The following is a 14,384-nucleotide window of genomic DNA, read 5'->3' as shown; positions in this document are numbered from 1 at the left end:
TTGAACCTGTTGGTGTTTTTAAACTTGGCTGGCCCTGAAACACTTCATACCACTACCAATGATAACAATATATTGTTTTCCTTTACAGAAAGATTGTAAACCTTAAGCTTCTCGGAAAGGCTTGATGTGGAAAGCTGTTTTGTAAGAAAGAAACAAGAAGAGCTTCTTGCCTCACACTTTACCACATATTATGTATTTTCATAGGCTATTTTGAAATTGCTGTAATTGCTATGATTAGACTATAGAGTATTGAATAAAGAGCACTGCATGCTTGACCAGGGGAAATGTTTTCATACTGATGTTCTTTTAAAACTAGTTTGCTGGCATGTATTCTGAAGTGGTTCGGGAATAACGAGAGGCACAAACAAGCTAGTGACAACAGCTCTTTAATATACAGTGAGACTTCAGCAAAAACTCAGAGGCTGCAGCCCTCCTTATATACAATCCTGGAGGGACTGTCAGCCAATCAGAAACTTAGGCAGGTTTGAAACTCCCGCTCAAAAGTATCAATACATAACATATTCTAGAGAATCTGATATGCTTTTTTCATTTCTACTGATTTCAGAATTAAGGGTTTTTAATTCTGCTATCTGTTTTGCAGGGATTTGCAATCTAGTCAAGACTCCCAGTTGGGCTGTCCTGATACTAAAAAGATTCACATAGAAAAGCTATCACATTGCTGTACACTCATTTTCTTCTCCTTCACCACCCATGTACCATGTAATAATCAAATTGGAATTCTCATGCTAAAGGGATTGTCCCTTGTATAAATAAGTCTCAAGGTATTCCATAATGTAGATATAAAGATATTTATAGACTGACTTCACATTTTGCAGTAAGACATGACTTGCTCATACATGGTTTAATAAAGCACAATAGGTGATTCACACAGCACTACTAGACCAGATTAATCAGTCCATATTATGGTATACTGAGATGTTAAAGTCAGCCTTTCTAAGTTGATCTATTTTGTGAATAGACTTCAGCTCCCAAATTCCCAGCCAGAATGCAAATAAGTATTTCTTAAATAATGAAGAGCCCTGCTGGAGCAGCATAGTGACCTAGTGGTGTCACCACTTGGAAGGTTGAGAATTCAATCCTAGGTAGCAGCAGATGTTTCCTTCCTAGAGTGCAAAGAAAAAAAAATCTGCTGCAAACTTCACGCAGGTGTCAGGAAGGGCACCTGGCCAGTAAATGGTCAGCTTTAACCAATCACCCCAACTCTATCCTGAATAGGGATTACAGGGTTGTAAAAAGAAAAAAAATGAGGAGTTCTGGTGGCTTAACCTGGTGGTTAAGAATGCAGTATTGCAGGCAAACTCTGTACGCAATCTGAGTTCAGTCCTGATGGGGCTCAAGGTTGACTCAGCCTTCATCATTCCAAGCTCGATAAAATATATACTGCCTCATAGTGATTTAAAGTGCTTTCTGGGTGGTTTATAATATCAGGATGTGCGTGCTCACATTTTCAGTGCTGGGCGAACCTGTTGTTAATTCATGTGCCACCCACCTCTGGTCTAAATGCTATTGCTATTAAATGAGCCACAATTGCTGGATTAAAATAACATGCTAAACCATAAACTATTATTCATGAACCATAGTTACTGAGCTCATATAGTGTGCTAAGTTCCAAACCATGCAAAATGAATCCAGTGAGTTCCAAATGGTCAGAAAGGAAAAGAAAATTGACATAAAAAGGAAAGTAATGAAGATTCATATTGAGAATTTGTTCACACCAATTGTTAAAGGATAGAGAAATCAGTTTCTAAATCAGTTTCCTCTTGGTTTGGGAAGAATTGTTCATTCTTCACTCTGCAGGACCCTCTCTCCTGCTTTCCAAACTGCAGGCAACCAGCAGGAACAAATTGCCTTTGACAAGCTTGTGCATACCTTTGTTTCTTTTATTGCCCTTGCATTGTCCTGTATAAAATAAAAAAAAATGTGAAATGAAATAGTACACATTGGTATCTTTCCATTTTTCTGAATTCATGGCCCAAATTCCAAACTAAGTCTGAAACTTTTTTATCTGTGAAAGTAAAACTTTGACAGTGTAATGTTCCTTCATTCATGTGACTTTGATGTGACATATAGGCTCACATGGTACAATAAAGTCATATCCTGGGTTGCAATTTTTATAAATGTATCATTCTCTGATCATCTGGGTGTCAGGGAAACTCTAATCTGGTTCACACATTATTTGCTTAACAAGGCATAAGGGATCATTTTGCACATACCCTACATCAGTGGTGAGTTACCCCCAGTTCAGACCGGTTTGCAAGAACCGGTAGTAAAACCAGTGGGAAGCCCCACCCACCACCCCGGATATTGTTATCAGCAATTTGCGCATGCGCAGAAGCTTCTCCTCAAGCGCAGAAGTAAGGCATGTGCGCAAGTGAAGCAAGCACATGCGTGCGATCTCGTTGCAAACCATTGGTAAAGGTAAGTTAGAAAAAAAAAACCAGCCCTACATCCTACTGAGGGGTTTATCCCTATCAATAGTATCTGCCTGGTCACTTCTATTTTGAAAGCAGATTAAAATGACATGCTTTGGTTCCTCTGATTAAACAACACCATCTATTGAGACCTTGAAAGTCACTTGCAGGGTCTTCCCTCCGGAATGATATTCCCCCAAATTCTGGATCCTCCCATTGTTCAGAAGAGTGGAGAAGAACTGGGTTTTCACTTGTGGTGAAGAAAGTGAGACTCTCACTTGATTCTATCTGGTTTGTTGCACTTGTCATCTGTTATCTTCTGTGTTTTATTGATTTTATTGTAATTTATTTGTTTAATTGTTTTGAGCCCCCCCTCCCCCAGAGTTGTAGAAGTTGGGTGGCATACAAGTTTAATAAATTATTAGTATTATATTTGCAAACAAATAACAAGGAAACCTTATTACTCAGGCCTCCCTTTTGATGATATGTGGAGTACCTCAGACCAGTGGTGGGTTCCTCCCGGTTCGGCCCGGTTCTCCCGAGCCGGTAGCGGTGACAATATGATGTCACTGAACCAGTTCTGCCTTCCCCGCCCCCCACCCACCCACCCCCCACTTTATTCTTACCTTTTATTTGGCCCCACCTCCAATCTATTGCTGCCTCCTGAGTCCCAGCTGATGGCTAGAGGGAAAAAAACCTGTTTAAACTCTTGCCGCGGGGCTTCAAAGGGCCGCCCTAAACTGATCAGTGTTAAAAGAAAACAAATGAGTAGACCAATGCCTGCAGAAATGCATGAGTAGATCAGTGCCTGCAAAAATAAATGGGTAGACCAGTGCCTGCAAAAATACATGAGTAGATCAGTGTCTGCAAAAATACATGAGTAGACCAGTGCCTGCAAAAAATAAATGGGTAGATCGCTACAGCTCTGCAGGCAGTTAAAAGCCTGGTAGACCAGTACCTCTGCTAAATCCTAAATGTCACATGACCATCAAGCCATGCCCACAAAATAAGCCACACCCACAGAACCGGTAGTAAAAAAATTTGGAACCCACCCCTGTCTCAGACCATAACAGGAATGATCATGTAAGTATTTTGAGAACAGCAAACCCAACAGATCAGCTCTGTTGAACATTCACCGGCCAGCATGTCTGAAAGAATTTTGGGAATTCTGGCCCAACACACCTGAATGATGCCATGTCAGGGAAGGATGCAGTTGGAACTCGCCAAATCTCTCAGCAAAATTTTATAAACCTCTTTTTTTTTCTCAACTTCCAAAGGAATGATTCAGCAAATAATGATTCTTTGTTTATTCTTTTTTATCTTCTCCTTCCTAGGGGGTAGTTTTATAAAAATAAATATGTAAGTCTTGAGAACCAACATTGACTGTTTTGTTATTAAAACCTTTGTTAAGTTGCCAGTATTCTCCAGCTTTGAAGTTTCTCCATGCCAGGGGATCCAAAGCCTTGTCTAACATTCCACTAAAAGAGAAAAGGAACAGAGATATATAATTAAATATAGTACAGGGTCTTATAAAATTATATTCAGGCCTAAAGGTAATTCATTTTTTTCCTCGTGTATTTAACACTGTTTTCTGTTGTAATAAAAATTGCAGTTCAAAACAAATTTTAGAAGAAAACAAAGCACTGTTTCAAGGCCTTTGATAATTCAGTAGAAATATACTATATGAATTGTGAAATCCTTTTGTGTACTGACAGCTGTTCTCAGTCACCAAGCCTCATTTTGTTTAGTGGCGATGCAGACCAGGCCTTTACACCCTAGTGCTCTCCAAATATATTGGAAGTTCAACTCCTGGAATTTCAAGCTAAAGTGATTCTTGGGTATAATGGCTGAGAATTCTGGGAACTGCAATCCCAACCGATCTGTAGAGAGTAGAGAGGGTTACCTTGATGGAGAAAGATAATCAAGACAATGAACAGTTAAACATGACTTAACATCATGTAAAGAGAAATTTATGAAAATATCTAAGACAAGGTCTCTTTCCTCACCCCAGCTCCCAAGAAGGTTAAAGAAAGAGGAGGAAAAGCACATTCAGACTTGTAAGATTTTGTTACCATAGCTATTCTAATAAAAGACATTTTACATTGAATGTGATTCTTGGTCTGGTCTATTTTCTAGGATTGAAAACATCTGAAGACTATCTCATAAGAGAAAGCCATTTTGAAAATAGAACTTCCACTCAAATCAATGTTTCTCAACCTTGGCAACCTTAAGATGTTCGGACTTCAACTTCTAGATTTCTGTAGCCACACATCTTAAAGTTGCTAAAGTTGAGAAACATTTACCTCGATAACTACATTCTTAGCACCAGGGCAGAAGCCATATTCATACATACTATTTCTCTCTGGCAATTGATGATTAACTGTAGTCCACAAAACCATATTTTTAAGGTGACATAGTTTTAGTCTTAGACTTTTAGTTATTTTTGCTTCAATATATTAATCTAACTACCTCTCTATAAACCAGAAGTGTTTACTAGCATAAACTATTAAGGACGTTGTATGTCTAGAAACACAATTTTCATCATGCAGCTGTTTTGTCCTATCAAAATGTCTTTTTTGGAGGGCAGGAGGGGGGCACTTGAAAGAGTGGAATGGTTGCATCATGCATGCCTGTAATTGTACAATAAAAATCATAGCTGTAGATGGCGTTTCAATGATTTGTATATTAAATTTCTGACAATAAATATACCCAGATGAAAGTACTATTCTCTATAAGAAGCTCAGAAGTCAGGTATAAAACATTGCAAAAATTTTCCATGTTATTATGCATAAACAAAAATTCCCCAGAATTTGCTGATCCAGCCTACAGATTGCTAACATCTGCAGAGCAAAGGTACAAAACTAATCTGTTACCCTACATGCAAACAAATGGCTTCTGGCTGAGCAAACATCTGATCTTCACACAACCTTGAACAGATTATTTAAGCAAGTTGTGCCAAAAGCTCCAATTTACAGGGCATTCTTCAGCACATCTGCTCAAATGTAAGTCCCAGTGAATTCAATGGGACTTCTCAGTAAGTATTGATAGGATTGGAATTTTGTTACATTATGTATATAACTGCAATCATCCTATACTAACGCACCTTTGGAGAATTGAACCTGATAGCCTTTCTATTTTCCCCCCCTCAGCAATGGCAAATGCTTTATTGTACAGCAACCTCCAGAAATGAATTGCAGCCTTCCTTGCCCTGCCACTGAGGCATTGTCTCTTTCTCAGATAATGGTTTCCCCAAATATATATGTATTTCCTGTTCTGAAGGCTTTGAATTTGAATCCTTGTTTAAGAAAAATATATCCTGCTTAGAAGGAACACAGTGTATAAATCCTTTGGGTAAAATAGATTGCTCTGATCTCTAGAACAGATTCTTCATTCCTGTGTGTATGTTCTTCTTGAAATAGGTAGGAGCATGAGTGGATGAGATATGGCAACATAACAACCATTTCTGTACCTTTAATTTAAATATCTTACAGTGCCATCCAGTCATCATTACAATGACATATTTAGCCTGTCTTCATAGCCTTTCTAAATAGTTGACTTACATGTGCACTAACTGCAGTTAAGCCTTTGTACAAATGTGAAGTAATATTATTTAAGGCTCCTATGGCATATATTCTATTATAGCAGCATCCTATCACATCCATACATTATCAGCAATGGAAATAATGTTACTTTAAAGGGATACTTTGTCTTCTGAATGAACTCTGCATAGATCAGCAGTTTTTCACAAGAAAGACGAAAATATACAATCCCTAGTCAATTAATCTATAAATATAGACACTAAACAAAGGTGGTTTACATCCATATAATTTTGAAATAATAGAAAATACTTTTAGGTTGGGTTTTAGATTTGGGCACTGGTTTTCATTCTGAACTTGCCATTTAGTTTCTGAATGTTTCATTACCAGGATAGATAACATCATCAATGGGAGTTTTGTTGAAGTGTCTTGTGAATAAGCCAAGACACTTCTATAAAACTCCCACTGATGATGTTATCTACTCTGGTAACGAAACATTTGAAAACTAAATGGCAAGCTCGGACAGCAAACAACTGCCATAAACTAAACAAAGAGTAATGAATAAAAGAATTGGAAGGAACCTTGGAGGTCATCTAAGCTGATCTCTGCTCAAGCAGGAAACCTTTCCATTTGAGACAAGTGGTGGTCCAATCTCTTCTTAAAAATCTCCAATGTTAGAATAGCCACAACTTCTGGAGGCAAGTCAATCCACTGATTAATTGTTCTGTCAGGAAATTTCTCCTTAGTTCTAGGTTGACTCTCCAGATAAAATTTACTGCATCCAAGTAGTTTTTAACTTACAACCATTCATTTAGCAACCAGTCGAACCTACAACAACACAGAAAAAGTGACATATCCAGTCCTATGCAGCATCCCCATGGTCACATGATGAAAATTCAAGCACTTGGCAACTGACATATATTTATGATAATTAGAGCATCTTAGGGTCATATGATCACCATTTGCCACCTTCCCAGCTGACATCCAACAAGCAAAGTCAATGGGGAAAGCTGGTTTCACTTAACAACCACAATTCACTTAACAACCTTGGCAAAATGGTCATAAAATTGGGCATGACTCATTTAACAGCCACCTTGCTTAACAATGGAAATTCTGCTCCCAATTGTGGTTATAAATCAAGGATTACCTGTAATCACCACTAAACATTTATAAATTTGTGGAATTTTACATGTTGCCTTCTATTGATAAACCTGACATTTTCCCCCAATTCCTTTTGTCTTTTTTTTCTTTTCATAAAACAGAAAAATCTAAATATGCTAAGGAGAAAAGATGGAATCTTTTGATTCATAGCACTAGGAATCACCTATCTGAACAAACTATTTTTAGTGTTGTCATTGCACTATAGTTTATTTAATTGGACAGCATATATTATGCAGATATTTTTAATGGGACAGAAAATTATTTATGGAAACAAATGTATTTCTTGACACTCATCACAAAACAAAACAAAAGTCAGGGAAATTGCCCAGGATACTTTCAGCAGCCATATTATGATTTCAGATCTAACACTGTCACATTAGTGGATGACTTTATCCAGAAAACAGATGAGGGAAGTATGATCTGAAAAGTTCTTGTAGACTTCTTAGTGTCTTTCACTACTATCAACTTTGGTATCCTTGGGATGAGAATCCACCAGTATGCTGAGGCCCATCAATTCTATTACTGCCTATCATTTATTGCCAAGAACAAGTAGTCCGGAATGTTGCCTAAACTCAGTAGTGGACCGCATGGGGGAAGAACAAGCTAAAATAAAATCCAGACAAGACAGAGGTATTCTGTCTTTGTAAAAAGAAGGCTGGACTCAGAATTGAGGTGAAGCCTGTTCTTGATGTGCAAGAGCCAGTTCACAATTGCAAAGTGCTCCTTCGGCTGTCGTTGAATTTAACACGCTGGCTGTTATGTGGAGGAAGTTTGTATAATTATAGCTAGTGCACCAAGAGCAACCCTTCTAGAGAGTTCATACTTAGTGACAGTTATCCATGATTGCAACCTTTCTTGACTATTATTGCACTGTATTTTATACGAAGTTTTTTTTTGAAACTTCGTTTGATATAAAATGCAACAGCCAGGCAGCTAATTAATTCAAGGTACAGAGATTATATCATGCCAGAACTAAAAAAACTGTACTGACTACCAGTTGTCTGCTGGGCACAGTTTAAGATGCCAGCTTTAAACTTAAAGCTGTCAGTAATTTAAGGCCTGACAATTTGACTGCCCCACCTGCTGTGAAATTAATGGCAGGAAAAGGTTCAAGCAGTCTTCTCCCATCCTCCACCATGGCTTTTCCACTCTTAACTGCAGCCTCACACAATTGTGTTTTGGGAGGGAGATGGAAATTATTGGTAATCATGTTATATCTTGCTTTGTCTTTGGTGAACTAACCCAGTGCATTATAGGACTGAGAATAGGTGAGATCCATTGGTTCTTAGTTTATGCTTCTGAGTGTCTGTAGAGGTAGTAGGGCAAGGTGGTAGTGGCAGCGATGGCAATGATGAAACCTGGCTGATATCATCATGCAAATGCCACCATGTACGTACATGAGTATTAACCAATGCTTTTCTCCGATGACACAAGTTCCCATGTATCATTATTTTGGCATCATTGTGGTTTGCAATGAATACTGCTGATTGCAAGAGGTAGATCATTTCCTCATTAGGGAGGTTCTTAACTATTTGGTTAGTTTTAGGTTTAATTAAGATTTCCTATTAGGAACAGTACTGCAAGGGTCACATAGATAATATCTTCTTCAGAATTGGCAGTTCTTCCCAATAATGAAGTGGACAGGATTGTGGGTAGATTGGGGGCCTCCACATGTTTGTTGGACCCATGTCCCTCCTGGCTTGTTGCAGCAACCAGAGAGGTGACTGGAGCCTGGATCCAGGCAATTATCAACGCTTTATTGAGGGATGGGGTCTTCCCCGCCGTACTTAAGGAGGTGGTGGTTCGTCCCCTTCTCAAGAAGCCTGCTCTGGATCTGGCCTCCCTGAACAACTTTCGTCCCGTCTCCAACTTCCGCTTTATAGCAAAGGTTGTTGAGTCTGTGGTGGCATACCAACTTCCACAATTCCTGGAGGAAACGGATTATCTAGACCCGTACCAATCGGGTTTCAGGCGCGGACACAGCATGGAAACGGCATTGGTTGCCCTGGTGAATGATCTCTGGAGGGCCCAGGATGGGGGTTATTCCTCCATTCTGGTGCTACTTGACCTCTCAGCAGCTTTCGATACCATCGACCATGGTATCCTACTGCGTCGGCTCCGGAGGTTGGGGGTGGGGGGCACTGTCTTACACTGGTACTCCTCCTACCTCTCGAGCTGTACGCAGTTTGTTTGGGTGGAGGATCAGAGATCCTCCCCCAAGCCGCTCACTTGTGGGGTGCCGCAGGGGTCGGTTCTCTCCCCCTGCTCTTTAACATCTACATGAAGCTGCTGGGTGAGATTATTCGCAGTTTTGGGGTGAGGTATCATCAGTATGCTGATGATACCCAATTGTACATCTCCACCCCAGATCAACCCAATCACCATTTCCGTGATGTCTAAGTGCCTGGAGGCGGTACAGGTCTGGATGGGCAGGAACAGGCTCAGACTCAACCCCTCCAAGACTGAGTGGCTGTGGATACCGGCATCTCATGATATAGTATTCCCATCACTTCAGATGGGGAGGGAGTTGCTTACTCCCTCTGAAAGGTTTCGTAATATTGGCATCCTCCTTGATTCACGGCAGTCCTTGGTGTATCATCTGATGGCCGTGACAAGGGAGGCTTTTGCACAGGTTCGCCTGGTGCACCAGTTGCGCCCTTTCCTAGAGAGGGATGCCCTCCGTACAGTCACTCATGCTCTCGTTATTTCTCGGTTGGATTACTGCAATGCCCTCTACATGGGGCTGCTCTTGGGGTGCACCCGGAGGCTCCAGTAAAATGAATAAAATGATAAAATTTGATAAAAATAAATAAATAAATAAATAGATCACTAGCTCACTGACAGAATGAGAATTTGACAAATGGGCATCTTATGTGCTGGCTGCAAATTAATTTAATTTAATCAGGTGAAGAAGCAGGAATTAATCTTTACATTAATTAGCAGAGTCATTGCATCAGTATCTATGTATTTTTCAAAAGTTTCTTCATAATGGTCTCCCAAGCTTCTGTATCTTGAATTTTTCCAAACCTAAATAAAAATTTGAACCAAAGTGTCATACAGAAACATCTCTAAGCTCTTCTCTACTATCTTGCCCTTAATCCTTTCTATTGGTTCAAATCTCATCTTCACTAGTTTTTTGTGTGTGTGTGAATTGTGACTCCTTCTACTGCAGTGTTTCTCAACCTTGGCAGAGCTGGCTGGGGAATTCTGGGAGTTGAAACAGCCAAGATTGAGAAACACTGTTCTACTGCATGCACTGTGAACACTGGTTATGTTTGTTTCTGAAGGGCTAATTTGCTGGTTATAAAAAGCTAAAGCTCAGACTTGTCCAAGCTGTTTGTGAAGTCTACGATCAAACACCAAAAGCACATCTTTTAACAATATGCTATCATTCTTTAAAGATAGCTTATTACTTGTTTTTTAAATAAGTTTTATTAAAAGTATTAAAGAGAGCATAGAAACTAACACAAACTAATATAAAATGGAGAGAACAAAGAAAGAGAATAAAAAAGAAAAGTGCAGTGACAAAGAACGCAAAAAGAATATAATCTTTTGATATCCTCTACAGTAAATATGATTGCAAACTTATCTATGGTTATAATAAAAAATTACTTTTTCTTATTATCCATTTTTCTGGTTTATTACTTACAAATGACAATTGTCTTAATTGCTTTAAGATAATACTGTATAGGCATCACATGAATCTAAATCTTTCTGAGTTTTCAGAAGGAAACTAGTTTTCATTGTTTCATTATGTCCCACTTCCCACTTTAAGTTTACAGCCTGTCCTCTCTCTAGCAAAGATCTTTGTTGGCTGTTCTTCCTTAGTGAATCATCAACATGCAAAAGTTATCACTAAAAGGTCACTATGACAATCAAGCTGATAGATGCAGTCAGAAAGAGGAGTGAAAACTGCATCCCTCAGTATTCTGATGACCTTTGAACTTTGTCATAAGAAACAAGTGTGCGTTTGGATCAATAAGGACACATAAGCTTACACAGAAAATTATTCCATCTTGTCTACAGAGATTCAGACCCTTATTTCATCCCTTCAAAATTTATATTTAAAAAATCTACTGAACTTGTGGGATTGAGGGACACAATATTTTAGCAACATAAGTAAAACACCACCGAGATTAAAATAGTAAGTGGCCTTACTACTATCATTTTCTCTGCATTCAAGGCTATGCAACTAGAACTGGAAACAGGATGCAGTTTTGCCATTTAATTGATCTATGGAATTTTCTTTAACTCAGAGATATATCAGTTAGGTGGTTGACTTTTGGGTTCCGCATTCAAGATAGGGCACTTTACTGAATTTAACTTCTTGTTAATCACTTCAGGACTTTATATTTTCTCATATTACTGAACTAGGGGCATGTACCAATCACAAGATATGGTTTTAATCTTGATTTGATGATTCTAAAAGGAGCCTAATTTCTTTCAATCTGATTCAGAGGTTGGAGCCAGATCCAAATAATGGTAATTTGAAACTTCAGTATTTAGGTTGAACCTTATTGGAAAACAAGTTTTTAACTTTCTTAAAATTGGACAGCATTTGAAGACACTGTCCACATTTCTCAGAAAATGTATCCTACCAAATATCAGACCACTGGACTAGTGGTGGGTTGCTACCGGTTCGTCCAGGATCGGGCAAACCAGAAGCTGCAGCGGTAGGAGACTACGCCCACCCGCCCAGATGTTTCTGCACATGCACAGAAGCTTCTGCGCATGTGCAGAAGTGTTGCACATACTCGCAAGCGTGCACACACCCATGAGCAAACCGGTAGCAATGGGCTTGGAAACCTGCCCCTGCACTGGATGTGTGAAAATCTGTTCTGTTCTGTTCTGTTCTGTTCTGTTCTGTTCTAGTCTGTTCTAGTCTAGTCTAGTCTAGTCTGCTAAATCGTAACTTTTTAAAATGACAGAATTGCATTAATTTAGTTGACCTAAATTGATAGACAAGTCTAGATGACCTATCTAAAACCAGACAAATTTCAGCAGAAGATATAACATATTTCTATGCACAACGTACCTGAAGTGGAATGCCAAAACTGATTACAGTCAAAACTAAAAACTGGGTAGAACCACAGTAAAAACTAAAAATTATAACACCATCTCCAAAAAGTAAACTTGACACTTTAAAAAAATTACCGGTAAATATTGCAAAATGATACTTGTCACCACATTTCAGTACCAACTTGAACTGCTGAATTTTGCCAAAAACAAAGGATTTCATACAGGAATTATTTCTGGGATTATGGGAAAGCCATTTGCAAACTCATAATAAAATGATATGGGAACCCTAATTTTACTTTGTGGTTCAGTGACATTGGATATTTTGCAAACTCTGCCTAATATTTATTTTCTCAATCTTTGCCCCTGATTTTCTGAAGTGCAATATACAGAGGAGCATGGACAGAGATCACTGTAGCAACAACTCTTTCTATTACTACAAGAATGGCTGGGTTCTACTGTAAATTACCAATGAGGAAATATGATAAATTTAATGTCAGATAGATCTTTTTGAATAAATAACCAGGGGGGAAAAGCCAGCCATTCCAGATAGGGGAGTTCTAGCAGAAGCTTTTGCAATGTGGCAGTTTTGCAACACATTATTAGCTTTGTGACTAGCTGTCTGTAGCGTATTTATTTTCTAATGTGTCTTGCCCAGGTCATTCCCTTCCATATCGAATGACTAGCAAACACCTTATCTAAACCCTAATCCTTGCAATCTGCCTCCCCCCCCTTTTAAAGGCCATTCTTGCACAGGGGTGTGACCAAGTTTATTTTCTGTCTTTCCTCTTGTCTTCTGTTGCGTACATATAGAAGAGCACTGACAGAGTCAGGTGAATCATCACTGTGGCAACAAGTCGTAAGACTCATAACTCACTGAGCAATATCACCTACACATCATAGCAGAGGCATGTTTGGGCAAGTTCAGAGTGATGAACGATTGGACCATATAGTCTTACTGAATAGGTACTTTAATCTCATGAAATCACCTTCAAATTAATATGCAACCTAAGGATTTTCAAACGAAATCCAGCTAATGCTGAGGATGCCACCACACTGCCATTTGCACAAGGTGCAAACAATTAAGAACTCGAGGTGATTTCTTCACCACTGTCACCAAATCTGTGCAGTAACTTTTGTTTTGTTTTGCTTTATTTTTACAAAAAAATGGCCTTCTAACTTGGCACCCTAGGTGTTTTGGCACTCTAAATGTTCATTTGTTTGGATGGGCCTTTTGCTAGAACTTTCCTTTGCAAAAACTAGTTTATTCTGTGACTTCAGGTTCCTTTCTTCCCCAGCTCTCGGCTTCCATGGATTTTCTTCTTCAAGCTTATAGGTTTATTTTTGCTTTGATTATTACACCTCTTACTCATATGAGTGCATGTCTTTGAAAACAAACAACTGACTACTCTAATTGAGGTTTATTTACACTTTCACACCCATGTGCAAGAATGGCTTTTTAAAAGGGGCAGATTACAAGGATTAGGTTTTAGACTAGGTGTTTGCTATCCATCCAATAAGATGGGGGAATGACCTGGACGAGGCACATTAGAAAATAATTAAGACATAGACAGTTAGTCACGAAGCCAATAATATGTTGCAAAACCACCACATGCAAAATGAATTTCTCTGAGAGACATTAATTTTTTCTAAACAAGAAAACTATGGTGCTCACCTACAGAGACCAAAAAGAATAAGGCATCTTAGGGTTTGCTTTTTTTTTTTTGGTTGACAACCTCTACTATCCATTCATATTTGTTTGCAAGAAAGAAACATCTCATTTCATTCAATTCCATACTTTATAGTGTAGGAAGGCCCACCTCCCCAGAATAAAATATTCCACAGAATAAGAAAAGAAGCAAAATACAATATTTCTCCTAAGGGAGAAAAAATGTCTTAACAAAGGCAGAAAGCAGCCCCAGTCTTTCCTCCACTAAAGCAGCCTTCTGGCAAAGCTTAAAGAAACTAAGTTTCATTCACAAAACAATGTATACATTGCAAAACCAGACATGGCTAAAGGGATCTCCAAACAGGCAGCAGAATAGACTAGGAACTGAAACTGATTAGGCCAATAAGATTAAATCAAGACAACAAAACACCTTAAGATTTGCAACTCCCCTCACTATTTGGGCCGGTCATGCCCCACATATCACAAAAGAAATTTCATAACAGATGTTAAAACACAAACAAGCAAAACAGAAAGTACACATTTTCATACAGATGATGACATATAAATCAC

General features: G+C 38.7%; 1 long non-coding RNA gene across 2 annotated transcripts; it reads right to left on the bottom strand.

Moving 5' to 3' along the window:
- Nucleotides 1-370: 370 nt before the first annotated feature.
- LOC117678460 (uncharacterized) lies at nt 371-6,848 on the bottom strand. 2 transcript variants are annotated; one of them, XR_009620383.2, is made up of 4 exons: nt 6,550-6,848; nt 3,615-3,910; nt 3,059-3,113; nt 371-1,920 (listed from the first exon to the last, which is right to left on the bottom strand). It is a non-coding gene; the product is annotated as an uncharacterized LOC117678460 (long non-coding RNA). The 2 variants fall into 2 exon arrangements; XR_015728505.1 differs by having other exon boundaries at nt 3,834-3,910.
- Nucleotides 6,849-14,384: the final 7,536 nt, after the last annotated feature.

This window comes from Pantherophis guttatus, chromosome 6, assembly GCF_059756535.1.
Source record: "Pantherophis guttatus breed Tessera chromosome 6, ASM5975653v1, whole genome shotgun sequence".
Lineage (NCBI taxonomy): Eukaryota > Metazoa > Chordata > Lepidosauria > Squamata > Colubridae > Pantherophis > Pantherophis guttatus.
The sequence above is the reverse complement of the archived record's forward strand: the minus strand, read 5'-3'. Positions and strand labels throughout refer to the sequence as shown.